The 22185-nt window shown below is 35.8% G+C and overlaps 1 protein-coding gene across 2 annotated transcripts in view; it reads right to left on the bottom strand.

Moving 5' to 3' along the window:
- LOC109064634 (semaphorin-5A-like) overlaps window positions 1–17865 on the bottom strand; it is a 127538-nt gene extending 109673 nt beyond the window's left edge. Inside the window, exon 1 of one of the 2 annotated variants that reach the window (XR_006153451.1) lies at window positions 17495–17865. The gene's annotated coding sequence lies outside the window, so the exon portion shown is untranslated. The remainder of the gene's footprint in view (window positions 1–17494) is intronic. The other variant, XM_042714243.1, reaches the window with a different exon arrangement.
- Window positions 17866–22185: the final 4320 nt, after the last annotated feature.

The raw sequence follows: 22185 nt of genomic DNA, 5'->3' as shown, positions 1-22185 counted from the left end.
CTGCCAGGGCATTAATTTTTGTAGAAAATATTTTATAGCTTGTTATAGAAAAACAAGTTATGCTCAGAGTCCAGAGCCTCGATCAAGACTGTATAACAGGCAACTTCTGAGTAGAGACCTGCATGATCGCAGGATCCAATGCAGCAGAGTACGGTGAGGGACAACACTTAATGGGTGAGTGCTGGAGCGGGCGGGTAGAGACTTGTGTATGACCACCAAAGCATGGTTCGTTTGACTAGTGTGATCGCTCCATGCATTCGTTTAGCCGTTCCTGGCTCGGTTGGAAGAGGTGGGCCAGAGCACGGTTCAGTTGGGCTCGGGTGCGGTGCACATCTTCTGATACGTGCAGCATGATTCTGTGAACATTTCTGAGCAGCAAAAGTGATAGATATGTAAAGCAATATATTGTGAGAGGGACGGGTGTTACCGCGTCTCAAACAAATCAAAATAATGAACCAAAGAGTTAACAAAACGATGCACTCCACTGTGCTGAGCAAGAGCGCTTCTCTGCTGTCTTCACATGCTATCGGAAACTTCCTATTTCCCACGTATGAAGTCATGATTTCAAGCACGCTGCATTCTTTTCTGTTAAAAATAACAGTGAACACAGTGGTTTGTGAATGTTGATGCTTAGCCTAAATAATTTTATCAGGAGTTTCCATGTGAGCACTCCTGCAGTCTTAGGCCCACCCCAAATGCTCTCATTGGTTGAGACGCATGACGACACCCATCCCAAGCCAGTACTGATCAACATCCCACCTCTCCTGTGACCCATGGTTTGTCTGTATGTGTATTCAGAGACAGAGAGCAACAGACTTTCATAATAATAAAAAATTGTGTTAATGCACAATAAAAATAATTGTCTGCGTTAATCGATTAATGCGTTAACGCGATATTAACGCATTAACTTACCCAGCCCTAATATATATATACATATATATATGTGTGTGTGTGTGTGTGTGTGTGTGACCCTGAACCACAAAACCAGCCTTAAGTCGCTGGCCAAAAATTTTAGCAATAGGCAAAAATGGGTCAAAATTATTGATTTTTCTTTTATGCCAAAAATCATTAGGCTATTAAGTAAAGATCCTTTTCCATGAAGATATTTAGTAAATTCCCTACTGTAAATATATTAAAACTTAGTAATATGCATTGTTAAGAACTTCATTTGGACAACTTTAAAGGAGATTTTCCTTAATATATAGATTTTTCTTTTTTTTGCACCCTCAGATTCCAGATTTTCAAATAGTTGCATCTCTGCCAAATATTGAGGGGATATGTTTTACAATACAATACTTTCAAAAATAGTGCTTTTTCTCAAATTTCATGTTTAATTCAGTGTGTTACTTGCTGGCTTAACTGCTTTTGAAATTTCCTGGCAATTTCTGCATATCCTGTATGCAGTTTATTATATATATATATATACTATAGAACACTGGAAGGAGCAGTTCCATGGCACTTTGGTAGGGATCCCAATTTGTTGGTCATCCAACATGACGTCGAGAGTGACCGACTGAAAGGGAACGTCTCGGTTATGTATGTAACCCTTTGTTGCCTGAATGAGGGAACGGATACCGTCGACCCAAGATGGCTGAGCCACAAGCAATTAAAAAAAAAAAAAAAAATATATACCAGAACATTCAACTAAAAAATAAATGGATCCAAGATGGCTGAGCCACAAGCAATTTAATAAATAAATGTATAACTCATTCAATACTAACAAAGTATTAATATATATAAGTATTAATATAAAATAGAATAAGTATAAGTTAAATAAAAGTTTGGGGTCTTTTTTTCATTTCTTTTTTTAAATATATTTAAAATATATTCTTTTTAAATTATTTAATAATTTTGTAAGGATAAGGATATTGTATTATATAAAACAAAAACAAACACACGAAAAACACAAACATTCAATTATTTACATAAGAATACATGCACACACACACACACACACACACACATTCAATTATTTACATAAGAATACATGATAATTATTAAAAATACATTTTAATAAATATAAACTAATTATCTGAACAGATTTGCTTATATAGCTAAACTTTTAGTGTACTTAAAAATAATATAATAAAATATAATACTATAATATTGGTCCAGGAATCATCCAAATAAACAACATTGTGGTAGAACATGAACTTTGCACAGCAAGCTCACATAACCTGTCAACATTTAAATTTAAACAAGTTCATTTCCCGAACAGTTCATATAAAAACACCAACAGAAACAGATGGAGAGTTTTGCACTTTTGTGTGCACTGGGAACAGAACGACCTCACACCCCAACTCTTTTTAACGATGGGTGTCTCAGAAAGCCTAACAATAAGTTATTCTTCTCTCTGCTGAACATGCCCTTACAGAGCACTAAGAAATCATATGGTGGTGATAAAATATCACAGCACACATAAATAATGTTTTAATGAGCCCTCTTACCCTTCACTTTAATGATGACTGTAGCTTTTGCAGTCTGCTGCTCTCTGGGGCCGCAACATGTGGCCTCCAGGGGGGCCAGTCAGACGTGGTCTACCAACACAAAATTATTCCAAACGCTTCCGATTTCTAAATCATCCATGAGTATTGCTGATCATGCCTTCCAGTCTTTTCTCTCACCTCTGTTTTCCATTGTTCACCTTCAGAATTCTTTGTTGTTCTCTCTTTCCCTTCCCTCATCTCACACAGCAGACGAAAATGTGTGTGGTGAGCAGTCATGGTAAACTGAACCTAATTCTGAGGGCAGGAATAACAAGATGTGTGTTTTCAAAGAACATTGATCCCTTATAAGCATGAGAGTGAAATCCTAGTACACATAATCCTCATTATCCCTCTGCGATTCTAATTAACATGAAATTTACCAATGCCGAAAGGTCCATATGGACTAGGTTAGGTGGCCCTGCTAACAAGAGTCAGGTGTTTAAAATAAGAAGAAAGAATAATTATTCCATGGTGACTGCGAGAAATGCTTTTTCAAATATATTTTAGCTTCTGCAAGGGTTTTGATGTTAGTTTTTAATTTATGTACATATTTAATTTTTTTACACAAACATTTAAAAGTTAGTGCCACATGATCCTTCAGGAATTGTTCTTATATGCTGATTTGCTGTTCAAGAAAGGTGTTTTTTTGTTGTTGTTTTTTTACTATTATCACTGTTAAAACAGTTTTGCTGCTTAATATTTTTGAGGAAACCTTGATACATTTTTGTTTAGGATTATTCTTGCTGAATAGACGTATTCATTTCTTTAAATAGATATTCTAAAAACACCAGCAACAACAACAACAACAAAAGCTCTCTCTCACAGCTTGCAAGGCCAAACATGTTAATTATTTTCTATCAACAACAACAACAACAACAACAACAACAGCAACAACAACAACAACAAAACTCTCTCTCACAGCTTGCAAGGCCAAACATGTTAATTATTTTCTATACTTACTGTTCCTACAGTAATTATAAAGTGTACATTTAAAACAACAACAAACAAACATTTACAGTACTGTACCTGTACCACTGGCTCCAGTAAAGTCTATTTCTCTGGTCCAAAACCTATTGATCTGGCTGTTTCAAAAGGTAACTTAATTATGCTGCCCTCTATGTATCCTTTGCTTAAAAGAGAATTCCAAGAACTCAAAAGTAAATAAACCCAATATGGGTGAGGCAAGAGCAGCTTCATAATATTACAACTAATTCAGTACTGAAAACAGTAAACAGCCGTGTTGCTTAATATTTTTGTGGAAACCATGATACATTTTGTTAGGACTATTTGATGAATAGAAAGTTCAGCATTTATTTCAAACTGATATCATTTATAATAATGTAAATATATTTCTTTAAGTCCTTCTAAAAAATCTTACTGAACCCAAACCTTTTAATTGTATTATTTATTATTTAACCCAATATATGAGTGTTATGTTTTAGTCTGCTATGAATTAGCAACATGCTAACTCCATTAAAATGTGTTGTAAATGTAGTCTCTAGAATGCACTATATAAGCAGTAAGCAAGGCAGAGCTTATTTTGACTATTAATTGAGTCTGGGTCATGCCGTTTGAAGAGCAGCTTTCGGAGATGTCAGGGTTAAGCTCACGGTTTATGCGCTGTCAGAAGAGAATGACTGGATGAAAACTGCTGCGAGACCCGTCAAACGTCAGCAGGTGAAATAGGGGAGCGCGAGAGTGCAGACCTCAGCAGGGTCAATGAGAAACCAGTGAGTGTCAAAAAACAAGTGTGTCTTTTTATAACTCTGAATAATTGCTCAAGGGCACTGTCATCTCTGTCAGCTTAACACATAAAAACCATTTAGCAACCATGATTTGCCGGTGTGTGTGTGGTGGCTGGGAAGGAAGGGTGTGGAGGTGTATATCTGAAATGTACTTTTATAAAACATTGCTTTATTCATCAAACAACAGATGTTTGTTCTGTACTGGGAGGGAAAGTGTGTTCGGCTCTGCAGGGTTCAGAGCTCACCATAATTCATTCAGTCTTATTTAACACTATTCACTGGAAAGACACATGTTGATATTATATTCACGCAGGCAAGAGGGTTTAATAGCCCACCAGGCAAAATTGGACGTTTTAAGCACAACAGGTGATTTTTGTTCTTTTTTTCTAGCTCAGTTTTCCTTTCCAAGCCCTTTGTGTCTTTTGAAAGGAGTAGAGGGTGGAAAAGAAACAAAAACATAAATGAAAAAAGGACATGAGGAAGTAACAGTGTGCCAATCGTTTCACAGCAGGAACTCCAGGTCATCAGGTAGGCTAATTTACCAGCTAACTAGCACTCCTCCAAAGTTTATCCAAAGTGAATATAAATGAAAGAGCACCTCCAAACTGTCACCACACTTGACTGTAAGGTGTCCTACAGATAAACGTGTACTTTCTTAGCATAGCCCAGAAAAAAAGAGAGAAAAATTGCTCACAGATTATGTCAAGATACCAATAATACAATTCGTTAAATTAATTTGTTAGCTTTTTCAACCATTTGACACAAGCAACCCTGCTTATTTCTGTAAAACTTGTTTTGACCGTATAAAACAGATTTTAGGTAGGATAAAAAACAATGTCAAAAGAAATGAAATTGTCAAATGTAGTTAAATGTAATTTTATTTAATAAAAAATAGGCTAATCAAAGAAAGAAAGGGTGGATGTTAAAGAAACTGTATAAAAAGAAAGAAGGTTAGAGGGAAGGAAAGAAGTATGGGAAGATGGAAGGAAGGAAAAATGTACAGGAAGAAGCAAGGAAGGGTGGGTGAAGAAAAGAAAGAAAGAAAGAAAAAGAAAGAAAGAAAGAAAGAAAGAAAGAAAGAAAGAAAGAAAGAAAGATGAAAAAAATATGGATGGATGAATAACGGAAGGAACAATGGATAAAAAGAAAAAAAAGAAGGTTAGAAGGGAATAAAGAGGGATAGATGAAGGAAAGGAAAGCTGATGAAAAACACAGAAAGAAGTAAGGAACGACGGAAAGAAAAATAAAAAAGGATGGATAGAAGTATAGAAGAAAAGAAAATGTTTGGACGAATGGATGGCTGCATTGATGGACTGATAGATGAATAGAAAGAAAGAAAGAAAGAAAGGGTGGATGGTTAAAGAAAAAAAGATTGCATTAACAGAAGTAAAGAAAGAAGGTTATAGGTAAGGAAAGAAGGATGGACAATGGAAGGAAGGAAGAAAGGAAAATGGACAGAGAGAAGTAAGGATGGGTGGGTGTGTTTAAAGAAATTAATGAAAGGAAATTAAGGAAAAGTGGGATGATGGATGGAAAGAAGGAAGTAAGGATAAAAAAGAAAGAAAGAAGAACAGAAGGAAAGAAAGAGGGATGGATGATGGAAGGAAGAAAGAAAAATGGACAGAACGAAGTAAGGAAAGGTGGGTGAAGAAAAGAATGAAAAGAAATAAAGGAAAAGTGGGATGGTGGATGGAAAGAAGGAAGGAAGAATAAAAAGGATGGAAAGAGACAAGGATAGACGGAAAGAAAGAGGGATGATGATGGAAGGAGTCCCACTTTATATTAAGTGGCCCTAATACCTGTGTACTTGCATAGTAACTACATGTGTATGTAGTATGTAACCACAGTGTAAGTACACATTGGTACATCGTATCTAGAGCTGTAAAATTTCTGTAACTACACACATGTAACAACCCTCTGAATGGTTTGTGTAAGTACAAATGTGTAACAGGACATATATAACTAAAATAAGAGTTATTGGAGAGTTTGGAACAATGGAGTTGGTGGCACCACTTTAATACCAGTGTACTTACATGGTTGGGTGCAACCAGTCCTCAGGAACTGTCCGCTTAATATAATGTGTAACATTCTGGACACCAACCACAATTTATATGTAAAGCCTAACTTACTGACCGCTGCTGTGTAACATCAGATTACATGATAAATGCTTAGGAATTGTCTACTTAATATAATGTGTAACACTTTCTTTACCAAAAAGTGCTGTTAGTCCTGTTATACACATTTGTACTTTCATTACCAAAAAGTGTTTTTACCAATGTCCTGTTACACATTTGTATTTACCATTCAGTGGGTTGTTACATATGTGTTGTTACACAAACATTACAGCTGTAGATACTATGTACCAATGTGTACTTACACTGTGGTTATATACTATGTACACATCTATGTAAGTACACAGGTATTAGGGCCACTTAATATAAAGTGGGACCAAATGGATAGAAAGAAGTAAAGATGATGGAAGGAAATAAAAAAGGATGGATGGATGAATAGCAGTGGCATACTGTCAGAGGAGAGCAAGTGTGGTCTCCTCAAAAATAAAGGCAAACAAACAAAAACTACAGTGAACTTATGTTTTAAGCTCCATTTCTTACTAATGTGCTTATCATGTACAAGGGTGTATTATATTTTGTATTGTTCTATGGTGTGTGGAAGCTTAGGTGAGTGAGTGAAATAACTGCCAGAAGAATGAATGAATGCCAGAGGAGGCTGACAGCCTAATGAAACCTATCATCCATAAAATAAACAAAAATACAACAAAATAAAATTTATCAACAAAAAATGTTTCTGAAAAAAATCGAAATAGAAAGAGAGAAGAAATAAAATGTGTCTCCTTCCGCATAAATAACCACCATTATCAGAGTAACCTTTCAAACCAATTAGCTTTTAGTATCACTTAAGTGCATCATTAAGCCTGATTGTGGTAAAAGCAACAGGTGGAGAGAGACAGAAATAGATAAAAAAAAAACAAAGATGGAAAACATTCAAATGTAGCTAATATATTAATGGATACTGTATGACAGGGTCATATTGTATATAAACCTGCCATAATGAAGGAGTGGAAGATAAAATCAGACAGACAGACAGATAGCAAATAAACATGCTTGCTAAAATCTTTCTGTGATTTGTAAACAGGCTTGCTGTTGTCTGATTTTGTGTGATTTCAGTGGGCTCCTCTCAGCAGGCAGGAAGTTGTCATTGTCTGCTAGAGGGGTTTTCACACCCACCCGCTTCACGCTGTGAACTGTTTGACTGTCTCCCACTCCCCTTCTTAACTCATTCTGGGGCCCCTGACTGGGACATATGTCTGGAAAGAGATCACTTGATCACAATTTTAAATATAAATGACAAATGCCTCTAGTAAGACCAAAGCTCCTATTGATCCCCTCATATAGTCTGCATGAACAACCATTCATCTGAGAGGAGCCAATCAAAGTGTTTAAATTGCAGCGCATGCAGCGGCACTGCCCCATCAGTCGCCGGAGAGCCGTGTGCCACGTCTTCTCAGGGAGCAGCTCGATGCTTTAAGCAGGACATAGGAGGTTTTGTATTGATTAGCAAGAGCTCTGTTTCCATAAAATCAAGCTGTTCATTGATACAGCAGGGATTTTCTGCATGCCCATGCTTCTACCGTGACCTTGTGGCTTTGTTTTTAATATCTGCACATATTTACAGTACATCTGAGTCCTTTCATTGACAAGAAAAAGATTTAATGGCCTAAACAACAGCTTTCCAACAGATGTTTGGCCTGAAGACACATATTTATACAGCAAAGGACTCCTCAATAGCTATCAAATTCTCTGTTAGATGTTTTATTTAAAGTAGAGGAAAGCAGTTATGTTTTTACTCTTACTTCTGTCACATGCCATGATCTGACTTCACTGCATCTCTTGAGCCTGCAGATGCCTCACCTGTCAGGGATGATCTCAAGTCCCCTGATACTTCCACAGATTTGGATAGTGCAGACGCACAGCGCAGACACATCACAAATATCGGATGTCAAGAAAGCAAAATGCAGTGTTTAAGTCATCCTCTCGCTTTAAAAGCACATAGACGGCACCCTTGCTTAAAGGTTAGGCCACATATTCTGACATGTTGAGCCATGAGGAGATTTAAGTCCGGCTTACATTCTTTATTGGCCCCACCCGTCTTCCTGCCAGTTCTTGTCCTCTCAATTCTAAGCACATCAATAAAAGTGTAAGCTGCACCTATCTGATACCTGGATCGGTATTGGCAGAGAAACTGAGCTTTTTAAATAGATCAGGTATCCATCTATTAGTCATGGCCTCAAAATCAAGCTCTAAAACATTGCTGTTATTGTTAATGGAAACTAAAACAACTATTAAAATTTGTGTGTATATATATATATATATATATATATATATATATATATATATATATATATATATATATATATATATATATATATATAAACTATTTAAGCTTAATTATTAAAATGAACTAAAACTTAAATAAAAATAAGGAAAAATAGTACTAATTTCATCAAAAAACTAAAAAACAATAAAAAAAAAACAAAAAAAAAACTACAAAAGAAAAAAACCACAAAAGTTTTCATCTTTAGATTCAAAAAGTAAATGTTGTTACTTTGGAACACTAAAACAACACTACTCCAAAAAGGTCAAAAGAGCCATAATTCATATTAGTTTTCATCTTTAGATTCAAAAAAGATGAATATTTAGAATTATTTCATATTAGTTTTCATCTTTAGATTAAAAAAAAAAAGATGAATATTTAGAATTATTGCTAGACTGACATAGATTTTCACTGGAAATTGCATTCATTTTGTAGTGGATTATACAGTAGCCTAGTACAGGTGCTTCTCAATAAATTAGAATGTCGTGGAAAAGTTCATTAATTTCAGTAATTCAACTCAAATTTTGAAACTTGTGTATTAAATAAATTAAATGCACACAGACTGAAGTAGTTTAAGTCTTGGTTCTTTTAATTGTGATGATTTTGGCTCACATTTAACAAAAACCCACCAATTCACTATCTTAACAAATTAGAATACTTTATAAGACCTGTAAAAAAATATTTTTAGTGAACTGTTGGCCTTCTGGAAAGTATGTTCATTTACTGTACATATACTCAATACATACGGACTCCTTTTGCTTTAATTACTGCCTCAATTCAGCATGGCATGGAGGTGATCAGTTTGTGGCACTGCTGAGGTGGTATGGAAGCCCAGGTTTCTTTGACAGTGGCCTTCAGCTCATCTGCATTTTTTGGTCTCTTGTTTCTCATTTTCCTCTTGACAATATCCCACAGATTCTCTATGAGGTTCAGGTCTGGTGAGTTTGCTGGCCAGTCAAGCACACCAACACCATGGTCATTTAACCAACTTTTGGTGCTTTTGGCAGTGTGGGCAGGTGCCAAATCCTACTGGAAAATGAAATCAGCATCTTCAAAAAGCTGGTCAGCAGAAGGACGCATGAAGTGCTCCAAAATTTCTTGGTAAACGGGTGCAGTGACTTTGGTTTTCGAAAAACACAATGGACCAACACCAGCAGATGACATTGAACCCCAAATCATCACAGACTGTGGAAATTTAACACTGGACTTCAAGCAACTTGGGCTATGAGCTTCTCCACCCTTCCTCCAGACTCTAGAACCTTGGTTTCCAAATGAAATACAAAACTTGCTTTCATCTGAAAAGAGGACTTTGGACCACTTGGCAACAGTCCATTTCTTCTTCTCCTTAGCCCAGGTAAGATGCCTCTGACGTTGTCTGTGGTTCAGGAGTGGCTTAACAAGAGGAATACGACAACTGTAGCCAAATTCCTTGTCACGTCTGTGTGTGGTGGCTCTTGATGCATTGACCCCAGCCTCAGTCCATTCCTTGTGAAGTTCACTCAAATTCTTGAATCGATTTTGCTTGACAATCCTCATAAGGCTGCGGTTCTCTCAGTTAGTTGTGGATATTTTTCTTCCACACTTTTTCCTCCCACTCAACTTTCTGTTAACATGCTTGGATACAGCACTCTGTGAACAGCCAGCTTCTTTGGAAATTAATGTTTGTGGCTTTCCCTCCTTATGAAGGGTGTCAATGATTGTCTTCTGGACAACTGACAAATCAGCAGTCTTCCCTGTGATTGTGTAGCCTAGTGAACCAAACTGAGAGAACATTTTGAAGGCTCAGGAAACCTTTGCAGGTGTTTTGAGTTGATTAGCTGATTGGCATGTCACCATATTCTAATTTGTTGAGATAGTGAATTGGTGGGTTTTTTGTTAAATGTGAACCAAAATCATCACAATTAAAAGTACTAAAGACTTAAACTACTTCAGTCTGTGTGCACTGAATTTATTTAATGCACAAGTTTCACTTTTTGAGTTGAATTACTGAAATAAATGAACTTTTCCACAAAATTCTAATTTATTGAGAAGCACCTGTATCTAGTAGTAGTATTTATTTATTTTTTTTATAAAAACTAAAAAACCAAAAACAAATTTATAGTTAGAAGTGTGTGTTTTAAACTGAATGTGGCAGTTGTACATCAAAATGTATAAAAAAAAATATAAAAATCAGGTCTGGGTAATGCAAAAATGTTTTATTGGAGAGTGTTCAAATAAAGACAGCAATATTTTATACTAAGTGCATAGTTAAGAAACCGTTTATCACAAAACCGAGTAACACATGATATCACACATGCAAATCTGAGCTTGTATGCAAATTCTTCATCAACAGTTTCACTGCCAAACTATCTACACAGTAAGCAGAAAAATCTTAAGTGCCGTGTCTCACTCTGCAGTCCACAGAAACATCAAGCAAGAGAATCACACAGTGTTAAAACAAAAGCTGTGGAGCAGAACCACGCAGACCACCTTCCAAAGGTGACTAATTAAAGCTCTTTTTAGACACAGACCTCCTTCACCCTGATGCAAACCCCCGGCTACAGGAATCAATCTACACTCGCTCTATCTGCTATGCCACATTTTCAGGACCCCAGAGAGAGATGGATGCTGTTCACAGCCTGACACAAGCTTTTAGAGCAGCAGGGGAGGCAGCAGGCTACAGCTCTATCTGAAAAAAGCCCTAAATACATATTAAGTGCTTTTTCGCTATCTGCATCCCTCTCCCCACACTCTATGGTCACAATGCTGTTAGAGTCCATCAGACACACTTGCACTGGATTAGAACAGAGGCTGAAGCTTCTCTATAAACCAGACTATATGGAGTACCCAGAGAAAAATCCTGGAAATGGACAATTTGAGTAGGAAAAAGTTTTCCTTTATGTTGTTTTGTGGAGAAATACATTTTGTTTTCGATGGCCTGTTCCCTTATTTGGTAAAATAAATAAATAAATAAATAAATAAATATATTCCATCACAGGAAAAAAAATATATATTTAGCTACAATAGTTTTTAATAATATTCCACAATATTACTATTTTTACAATGTGTATATACATATGAACATGTACTATTACATACATATTAAATGTATTATATATTATTACATTTTTGTTTTTACATTTTGTGAAATTATTTCATATTAAATACATACCTAAGTATTATTATTAATGTTATACACATATATATATTATTTATAATATTTTTACATTTTATTTTGTTTATATAGATAGATAGATAGATAGATAGATAGATAGATAGATAGATAGATAGATATACATTTATTTGTTTATTTTTATTTAATGTATTTTTTTGAGCAATGGTCAGTATAATTCCAATATATGATATGCAGTTGATGACAGTAAAATAACATTATAACCTATTTAAAATAAATAATAAAAAATAAATAAATAAATAAAATAGAAAAATAGAAAAACTATTAAAACGAAAACAGGTAATCTACACATAGATTTAATTCAAAATGGACATATATCAGTCATTTAATCAGGCTGCTTGATATCAGTTCATCACTATTTATTTATCATAAACAGCATTAAAATTGCAGCAATTAACACCTATCGTTTAATTTGATCTCTGTTGTCATTAGCTCTTTAAAACCAAATGCAAAGACTACTTCTTTATTAGAAAAGATGAACATGATGTGACCATCAGTCTAGTTCACTGGCTGTTAATTTCTGCTCCATTCAATGTATTATGACATAATTCAAAAGACCACATATACAAATTCATACATCAAGAACAATGTCCTAATAGTCACTGTACAACCTTAATAGCTCCATATAAACCGACCACAAAAATAAATCCATACATTTTTAAAACAAATGTCAACCATCTTCAGTTACATGTCAGATATTTGATTAAAAGTCTTCAGGAATCTTTGCTGTCCCCATAAACTCTCTCAAAAGCACATGCATAATCACTCAAACAACCCTTTCACTCATACTACAACATCATTCACCCGCATAAAAATTACGAGCCTGTTAAACCAGGCCTAGAAAGCATGGAAAATCATTTTTAAAAGAATGACAACTCATGATTCAGTCCGAAGAGGAACCGCCAGTGGAATGGCATTGCATTATTAAACTACAGTAAGCCGAGGAAGAAAAAACCCTGATCTGGCTCTCAACCTTTATTCTCTAAGAACATAAGGTCCAGTGTTTCAAACATAAACAGGATGCTCTCCAAGCCTTTCCTAAAAATAACACCCTAGGTCTGATGGGATTATAAATTGGACCTCTATTAGTGCCGCTGAAGCGCTGTCCTTATTTAAATGTGTAAAAAAGAAACAAGTCTTTCATACAAGCACCGAGCGGAAACACAGAGACCGAGGGGATTTGTCAATGTGAAATTTCACAATTTATGAGTCAGGGATACAAGGTTTGTGGTTGAAAATGACAGTGAAAGAAGGGTAATGAGGTTTTGTGGTTTTAGGACTAAGTAAACATATCAGCCAGTGTGGAGAGATGGTGCTAATCTGCACTGACATGTGGACATATCTGTTTTAGTTGAAGCGGAGAGCATTAAAGCTCTCTCTCTCTCTCTCTCTCTCTCTCTCTCTCTCTCGCTCACTCAAAACACATTCAAATCTGCTTTCTTTCTTTGTAAAAGTCCAAAAATCGTCCTGAAAGCATTGGCTTCCACCTGCGGAACAGAGGCAGTTCAAAGCAGTCCCTATTACTCTAGTCCTGCTCCAATCTGGCAACACCGCAGATCGAATTAACTGTTCTAGCATGATAAAAGAGTCTCTTTTGTGGACTGTACACTCACAAAAAACTTGATACAGCACACATTTCTCATTTTAGACTTGCAGCCTTCTAGACCTGAACAAAAAATATATGAAAAACCTTGAAGTGAACTTTAAACATGCTGCTAATTTAAAATATTATCCACATCCTGTTCACATCTTGTACTTAATTGCCCAATTCTAAAAAAGAATTGAAAGAATTATGAATAATGAATTCTCTCTACAGCCTAGAGGAGACAGCAAATAATGTTTATGGAAACTAACCAACAGCAATTACAATAATCATCAACATCAACAGCGTGAATATGAAAATGAACAGTCAAAATACAATCAGTGATAATTACAAAGTATCGCAACCACATCAGATCAACGTCAGCCTGTCCTGACATAATAGCTCATGTTTTCATCCAACATAGTTATCTAATCTTCTTTGGTGGCTATGGCAACGTCAATAAACTTCACGGGTGACAATTACGCCTCATGTTACACTCGCTCCTCTATTGTTGTCTGATTTGCCATCAAGGTTGTGTCGCACGTTTCCACAGCAACCCTTCAGCGTCTAACCGACTGAATAAGTTAGCACACCATTAGCCCTGACCTGTCTGCTCCTCAGACCAGCTGTTTCCTCAAGCCTGACTTACTCTACAAGGGTAATAAAGTGGCAGCCATTGTTGCATTCTCCTCTTAAGACTGCCAAGACTGTTCTGTGAACAGTGCAGGAGCACCACCCCCGAATGGACATGTGGCGAGTTGAAGCTAAATATAGATGAGGGAAAAAAAACGCTGGTAAACAACAGAAAAACACAACTCACTTCATGACAGTGAAATGAAAAGTGTGTGAGAGACTATGATGAATAGAATTATCACATTTAAAAGAGATGTGTGTGCCCTTGTGTTGTTCAAAACTTGTATGTGTTCTGTGGAAGACATAGGAAGTCATTGTGAACATTTTTTTCCTCAAACAATGAAAGTCAATGGGGTCCAAATACATAAACTGCCTGCAATTTAAAATAACTGTTTTATGTAGTAATAGATTTTAAAATATAATTTATTTCTGTGATGGCAAAGTGGCCATTACTTTAGTCTTCAGTGTCATGTGATCCTTCGGAAATCATTCTAATATGCTGTTTTCTGCTTAAGAAACATTTTTTATTATTATCAATGTTGAAAACAGTTATGCTAGTTCATATTTGAGTGGAAACCGTGATACGCTAACATTCAAAAGTCAGAGGTAAGATTTAAAACAAAAAAGAAAGAAATTAATACTTTTATTCTGCAAGAACGAATCACAGGAATAAAATATATTTTAGTATATTCAAGTACATTCAAATAGAACTAGATTAGTTATTTTAAATTGTAACAATACTTCACATTATTGCTGTTTTTACTGTATTTTTGATCAAATAAATGCGTCCACTTTTTATATATTCTTTTTTTCACAGAAAAATTTAAGTTATGCAGGTGTGGAAATGACATGAGAGTATGTAAATAATTGGGGCAGCTGTGGCCTAATGGTTAGAGAGTTGGACTTATAACCCGAAGGTCACAGTTTCGAGTCTCGGTGCTGGCAGGAGTTGTAGGTGGGGGTTAATGAACAGCACTCTCTTCCACCCTCAATACCCATGGCTGAAGTGCCCTTGAGCAAGGCACTGAACCCCCAGGTGCTCCCCGGGCTCTGGATATAGCTGCCCACTGCTCCGGGGGTGTGTTCACTTCTCACAGCTTCGTGTGTGCACTTGGATGGGTTAAATGCAGAGCACCAATTCCGAGTATGGGTTACCATACTTGGCAAATATCACGACTTTCACTTTTTTTTTTTTCAGTTACAGTTTTAAAGTGGAACAACAGGCTCTCTGGGTGTCAAGTTGTGCAGGTGCTATGTTGCAGCATACTGACAACTTTACAATAGCTGGTGACGCGTTCGTAACACATGTAGGCCAGTGGCATACTAATAACTTGGGTTACGAATAAGAAAAAAAAGTAAGTCTTCATATTACTAAAGCGTCTACGGGGCGTTCTAAAATAAAAGCACTTTCAATGTAGAAGTGTACGACACAATAGCTGACATATGCGAATTTGTATAAGATAACTATAAACTCAATGATCTCATGTTGACTAATTTATCGCTTTAGGACAATAGCAGTATGAAGGAGTTTAGGATTAAGGTCAAGTCTGTTTTTTTTTTCTTTCAGTTTAGGACTGTTTTTACACGTCCACTGAGATTCAATGTTGAATCCGCACTGTAATTCGAACCACTCTCATTGCCCAAAGGTATCTCATCATACTCTTTCAGAATTCAGCACTTTTTTTTTCTCTCTGCTTTACATTCCCGAGCCGCTTTGTCCTATGGGACCTTAACGACCATGCCTTTGCAGGCGAATGAACTCAAAGGACTTGCACTGCTATGATCTAAAAGTAATTTAACCATCTGGACCGGGGTCACGTTTTTCTAGAAGCCTGCTGGTGGTGATACACTATACACATGCACTATAAGTGGAACTACCTTTAAGCAAGAAAAGAAGAACTGACTTGAATGTCATAATATATTCAGCATGGATAAAATACATAATGGTACAGTCTGGAGAGATCAGTGGAGCAGGAAACTTTATGAACGGCTGATTTCAGGAATGCCAAACGTGTTCAGAGTCATTAAGCAAATGCATTTGCTTTCCAAACTGCTTGAAGTGGTCATTTCCATTTTCAGATAAATTTCATACAGAGAGGGATGAAAAAAAGATCATATTTGACAATTGCTGCATGGTTGAGTGTCCAAGTTTTAATGTCCAAAGTTTATGCTATTATGCCTAATGACCTGACACTTTCTCTATTAGATTAAACTAAATATCTTTGCTCATAACGCCAGTGTGACAACACAGTTTGGACACAAAGGTCACAATGCAGGAAAATCAAATATAGAAAGGTTTACTGTATATATGACCACTGAACTAATGAACTTAATCAGTCATGGTTGAAGGTGACTGTTAACATGGAGTGGGACATCAGGCAAAGTGGAACAAATGCATTTCATGATTGATTGTCCTTTAAATAATAGGAGACAATCAAACGTTGCAGTCATTAATAATTGCCAGTCAAGAAGAGTCTTTGTCACTCTGAAAATGTCTTCATTTGTCTTATATCATCATCAACATGATGAAGCTTCAACATCCAACCGATCCCAATTGTGCTGTATACTTAGACATGTATGTATATTGAATTAAAAAAAAGATGCCTTGATACAAAATTGCAACAGCTCTGTTATAATAGCCTACATACATGAGATCACATAAGTTACCCTTGACAGCTGGTTTTAAATGATTTCTAGCATGCTGGTCATGCAGACCATTTATTTATCATTTTCATATTAACTGAAAATAGGTATATTCAATTTAATAATTCAATAAATGTATTGTTTAAAGTTAGGTCATCTCGGTTGAGGATAATAAATTGCATAAATAAAATGTCCAAATAAAATTCTGGCTCAGTCAAAGATAAAACAAATGAGAAAAAAAAGCAATCCAGACACAATAAAAAGTATAAGTCTATTTTAATTTTCTTTAAAACTAGAACGGTTGTTTTGGATTAAAAAAGAAAAGAAAAAGAAAATTAAGAATATAACTGAAAAATCCGCCAATAACCAAGACTAGACTAGCAATGGAGACTATAGTCTCTGATAACAATTAAAGCGAACAATTCATACAAGATACAGAATTAACACGTGAAACTGTTTTATTGCTGTCAAAAGCTGTAACTGTAAACTACTCTGAGGCAGCACCACCACGCGGTAAATATGATTTTCATCAGCAAAAGTTCCACAAAACAGACGTGAAAGCACATACGTTGTGGTAAAAATGATTTCGCCAATGTGGTCCTCATTAATGAAAAAAGTGATATGAAAGCGAAAAAATAAACAGGCTAAATAAAACACAGAGTCAGAATATTTAGCAATATAACGCGAAATTTTATCTATGTGTTGAGCTGAAATAATTCTTAGGAACCATACGTTTGTTCTTGTATCAGTGTATTACAAGAGAAACACAGCAATACTATTTGCATTTTCCCAAATATAGCCTATAGTCACATAAAGAAGAAAAGCATAACGACTCACTTACCAAATAAAGTGCCACCACGATATTCCTCCTGAACATGTAGGTGAGAAGAAGCCCAGAGTGAGTTCTGTGAAATATGTGACGTGTAGTAATCCCAATATCTCTACAGTCCGCAACGTGGGAATAGTCCGTAATAGCGCAGCTTTCTACATGAACTCAACCTGTAACACACGCAAATAAGACCCAATGACTTCCACTACTTTCCCAGACGATAGTAAGAGAGGAGCGGTAGAAGACGAGCAGCAGTGTCGCGGACTCCAACTCACTGGGCAGTTTGTGTGAGGCGCGACAGAATGAGACGCACTGCCAGCGAGCCCCCGTGTCTATACTGAGAGCGACGCGACGCAACAAAACCGGAGCGTCCCACTGAACCAACGAGCCTGTCTGCACGGCAAGAGCGCGCGCGCGCGGACAGCTTCATTGATAATGATAGAAGCGCCAGTTTGTTCAGCACATCAGAAGAACATAATTTGAATTTACAGTGCGTGAATTAGGAGTCCTAAACAAATCTTTTTTTTTTTTTTTTTTTTTATCACCCTGTTAAGTTTAGCAATCTTTTTGGACTGGTTCTTCTTATCAGTAGCGTAAGATACCGCCAGAGGTCACAGTTTACATTAATGCCTCTAGTGTAATCATTTATTTTTATTTATTTCCCAATAGGCCTAAGGACCGGTTGACTGTACAGTATCAGGCTTAATACACGTACTCACCAAATAAATAGGCTGTTTAGCCTTATGTCAATATGATATATTAATTTGAGTTGAGATATAATCGTACTTGTAGGCTATATTATCTTGAAGCTCTTGCTAAAAACAATAACTACAACAACTATTTTTTTTGGCTGATTGACAGATTTTACCATTCAGAATTAAAGGAATAGTTCACCCAAAAATGAAAATTGTGTCATTATTTCCTCACCCTTAAGTTGTTACAAACCTGTATGAGTTTCTGTTTTCTGTTGATCACAAAATATGGTATTTTTTAAGAATGTTGATAATCAAAAGGTTGATGCGGTTGCCACTGCATTGCATAGTAGCCTACATACTGGAAGTTGATGGCTACGTCAGCAGTTTGTTTACCAGTATTCTTCAAAATATCTTATTTTGTGCTCAACAAAAGAAAGAAACTCGTATCCCTTTAAGTAGGCAGGCTATTCCAATGAGTCATTAAATAATTTAATATAATTAAAGGCCTGTTCATGCCATGAAAATATTAAAGATGATAATATCTAGGCCTGTATTTGCATCCACAAACGGACGATAATGTTCTATTTGTTATAATCGCACATTGCAGTTTTGTCTTGTCATCATAAATGCTTAATTTGGACTTTGTAGTTATAATAAATCGTTCTGATATTGTCCTGGTGTGGAACTTCTGTGCAATCATATTTTATATGAGAAATGCTTAATATTTTGAATAGTTAAACACAGGCAAAATCTTGCATTTGTGCAAAATAATACAAAGCAGACCTTTATTTTAACACTCTGAATGCATAATTTCTCACTTCCATTAGTCTATAATGCATGTTATATTAATATACATTTAAATATTCCAATAAACTTCAACACATTGAAAATGAAATCCAGAGTTATTTACAGCTATACAGAGTAAAGGATTTAATTGTGCTTGCTAGGGTGCAATGCTGCTTTGGGAGGAGGCCTGTTTTTCAGCATCAGAAAGTACAGTATAATGATTTGGATATAATGCCCTACTTGTAACAGAGAGTTGCTATGCAGCCAGGCAATGGGGAGAAAAAAAGAAGAAGAAATAACTGGTCCAATATTATATGCAACTGCCTATACACGAAAGCAAAGTATTAAATTCCATGAATGACATACTGTGTCTGTGACTCAACTCAAACACCACAGAGAAGTTCAAAATGAGTGGCAATAAAACATTTACATTTGGATAACGCACAGTGTTCTTGAAACACAAGGAGATTAAAGTCGTTATCAAGTTTAAATGTGGACTAAAACTTTAATCCTGCGACAATCTTATTTGCTGTGTTCATTAGCCAGAAAACATTGCCAAAAAGCAATCAAATATTTGCCAGCCTGAAGGCAATCAAGATGATCTGCTATTATTGTGTCCATAAAAAGGATATAGAGGCTTCTGAGGACTCACAAATCAAAGAGCATCCTGTATCACTTGACAACTGTTTAACAATACATAATTTCAGACGCCTGATGAAAGTTTAGAAGACAGTCTAATGACTAAGTTGCCAGGCAACAGTCTGCTAAAGTTAAGACCCCTTCACCTGGTTCTTATGTAGGTTTTTGAACATGTTTTGGCAGGGTGGAGAGATTATTGAATAGACTGAAGAAAAAAAAAAAAAAAAAACTGGTGTAGAAACTATTTTCACACAGAAATTGATAGTAAATTTCACAAAGAAATGGCAATTAACTATGGAAGCCTGTTTCTGCCACAGAATAAAAAATAAAAAAGTAATTGTGTTTTTATCTCACACGCCTGACTTTTCACAATTCTGGGTTTATATTTCTGACTTTTTTTTCTTAGAAAATAAAAGGTTATTGCAACTTTTTATCTCTCATAATTATTGATATCTTAGTTACAATTCTTACACTGTTCTTCTTGCAATTCTGACTTTTCTTCTCACAGTTCTGAGTTTATATCTTGCAATTCTGACTTTTTTCTAAGAATTTGGAGAAAACAACTTTTTATCTCATAATTTAGACTTTTTTTCTTGCGATTCTGAGTTTATATCTAGCAATACTTGATTTTTTTTCTCAGAATTCTGAGAAAATAAAAGTTATTGCAACCTTTTTTCTCACAGTTTAGACTTTTTTTCTTGCAATTATTAGTTTATATCTTACAAATCTTACAATTTTCTCAGAATTTATAAAAAAGTAAATGACTTTTTTAATCACATAATTCAGACTTTTTTCATGCAATCCTCATAATTCTGAGAAAAAGGTAATTGTAACTTTTTATCTCATAATTCAGACATTTTCCTAACATTTCTGAAAAAAAGTCAGAATTGCGAAATATGAGTTCGCAAATGCAAGAAATATAGTCGGAATTGTGAGATAAAAAGTCACAATTCCCTTTTTTATTTTTTATTCCAGAAAAATAAAGACAGAATTTGTGACATTTGTGCAACTCAGAAAAGCCAGAATTTAGATAAATATGACCTTTTTATGTTTTTATTCCATGATGGAAACAAGCTCCCATAAGCAACACACTGAATCAAATGTAAAATTTGCAAGTAGAAAAGCAGTATTTTCTTGTAAAACTCCAATAATAATTGTTTTACAGTATGTACAACTTCATTAAGAAATCATTTATTACACCTTATTCATCTGGACATGCAGCAAAAAGCCTCATTGCCCAATCCGGTCACCACTTTTGCAACAGGACCATGTCGACCAGCATTGTGCTACACAACCTCCATCCATCACCAAACAACCGTTTGCCAAGTTTGGCCCCTACTGGGAGCATTAAAACAAAAGGGAAGCATGGAGCTAAACAACTACCTCAGCAGTGATTCCATCATAACTGACAGGGGTCCCTGCGGCCACTCAGGGTACCATGAAGGAGGATGTCAAGCTGCCCAACTAAGTCCATCAGACATCATTCACTTCTGCGTACCTGTGCGCAGCTCACTGGGGTGTAGTAAATAGTCCCTCGGTCAGGTGATTTCCCGGCTTTTCTCTTGCTCAGCAGGCTGGAAGCGAGCGGGCTGTATTGGAACTATTGACCCCTGTATGAAGAAGGAAGTTCCTAGCTGGAGTGGGTTTTGTGTAGTGATGCTCAGAGAATAAAAATGGATGAAGAGATGTAATAAAATGTATTGTTTCTCTCTTTTTCCTCTCGCTATCTATGTCCCTTCACTCCCCAAGTTTAGCCAGTGGACGACTGTATTTGTCACTGTCCAGCCTGTTGCAGACATGATGGATAGGATTAGAACATTTTCTTATTTTAAGAGTATGACTGGGAAGTTAGTAATCTGAGCAATACAGAGTCAAGTTCACCTTCAGCTTTAAAACCAATTTAGGTGCACAAAATGAATATAAGCTTTTTAAGTGGCTATACAAGTAGGAAAAATCAGTTCATACGGAAATAAAGTGGAGGCTCAAATTTCCGAGGATATTAACAATGATTAAATTACTTTATTTTAGCTCAACGTGAGGCCCAAATGCTTATTGGGTTCCATAAAGGAACACTGCAGGGGATATAACTAATATATAATATTAAGAGAATGTTTCTTCTCATCAGATGATTTTTTTTTTCCTCACGTGGAGTCAGAGGAGATGTAGAAAGCTCATGTTTCAGGGGAACTTCCCTTCCCTCCATAATACACTGAGGCCTTTCAGTAGATATTAAAATGCCACAGCCCACACAGTCACAACCTTCTCACCTCAACCACAAACAGACCAAAGGCTAAAGCTTACCATTATAAGAATTACAGGTAATCATCCTGTACACTAAGCAATTTAAGATAATGGCAAAAACAAAACAAAAATATTTTTAAACAAATGATCAGTAAAAGGAAGCGATTAAAATATTAACATTCAACTTCAGAAGTTCAAATTAAGCTGTATTTTATATGAGATTTGACATTTTTGCAACCCTGCTAACAAAGGAGAGAGATGTCTAAGTGATTAAAATGTCAAATAACTTTAACATTAATAAAACATCAAATTAAAAGCAAATGTATGTAGTTTTGTGCATAG

This window comes from Cyprinus carpio, chromosome A24 (genome assembly GCF_018340385.1).
Source record: "Cyprinus carpio isolate SPL01 chromosome A24, ASM1834038v1, whole genome shotgun sequence".
In the NCBI taxonomy this organism is placed as follows: domain Eukaryota; kingdom Metazoa; phylum Chordata; class Actinopteri; order Cypriniformes; family Cyprinidae; genus Cyprinus; species Cyprinus carpio.
Note: the sequence above shows the minus strand (reverse complement) of the source record. Positions and strands in the feature narration are given on the sequence as shown.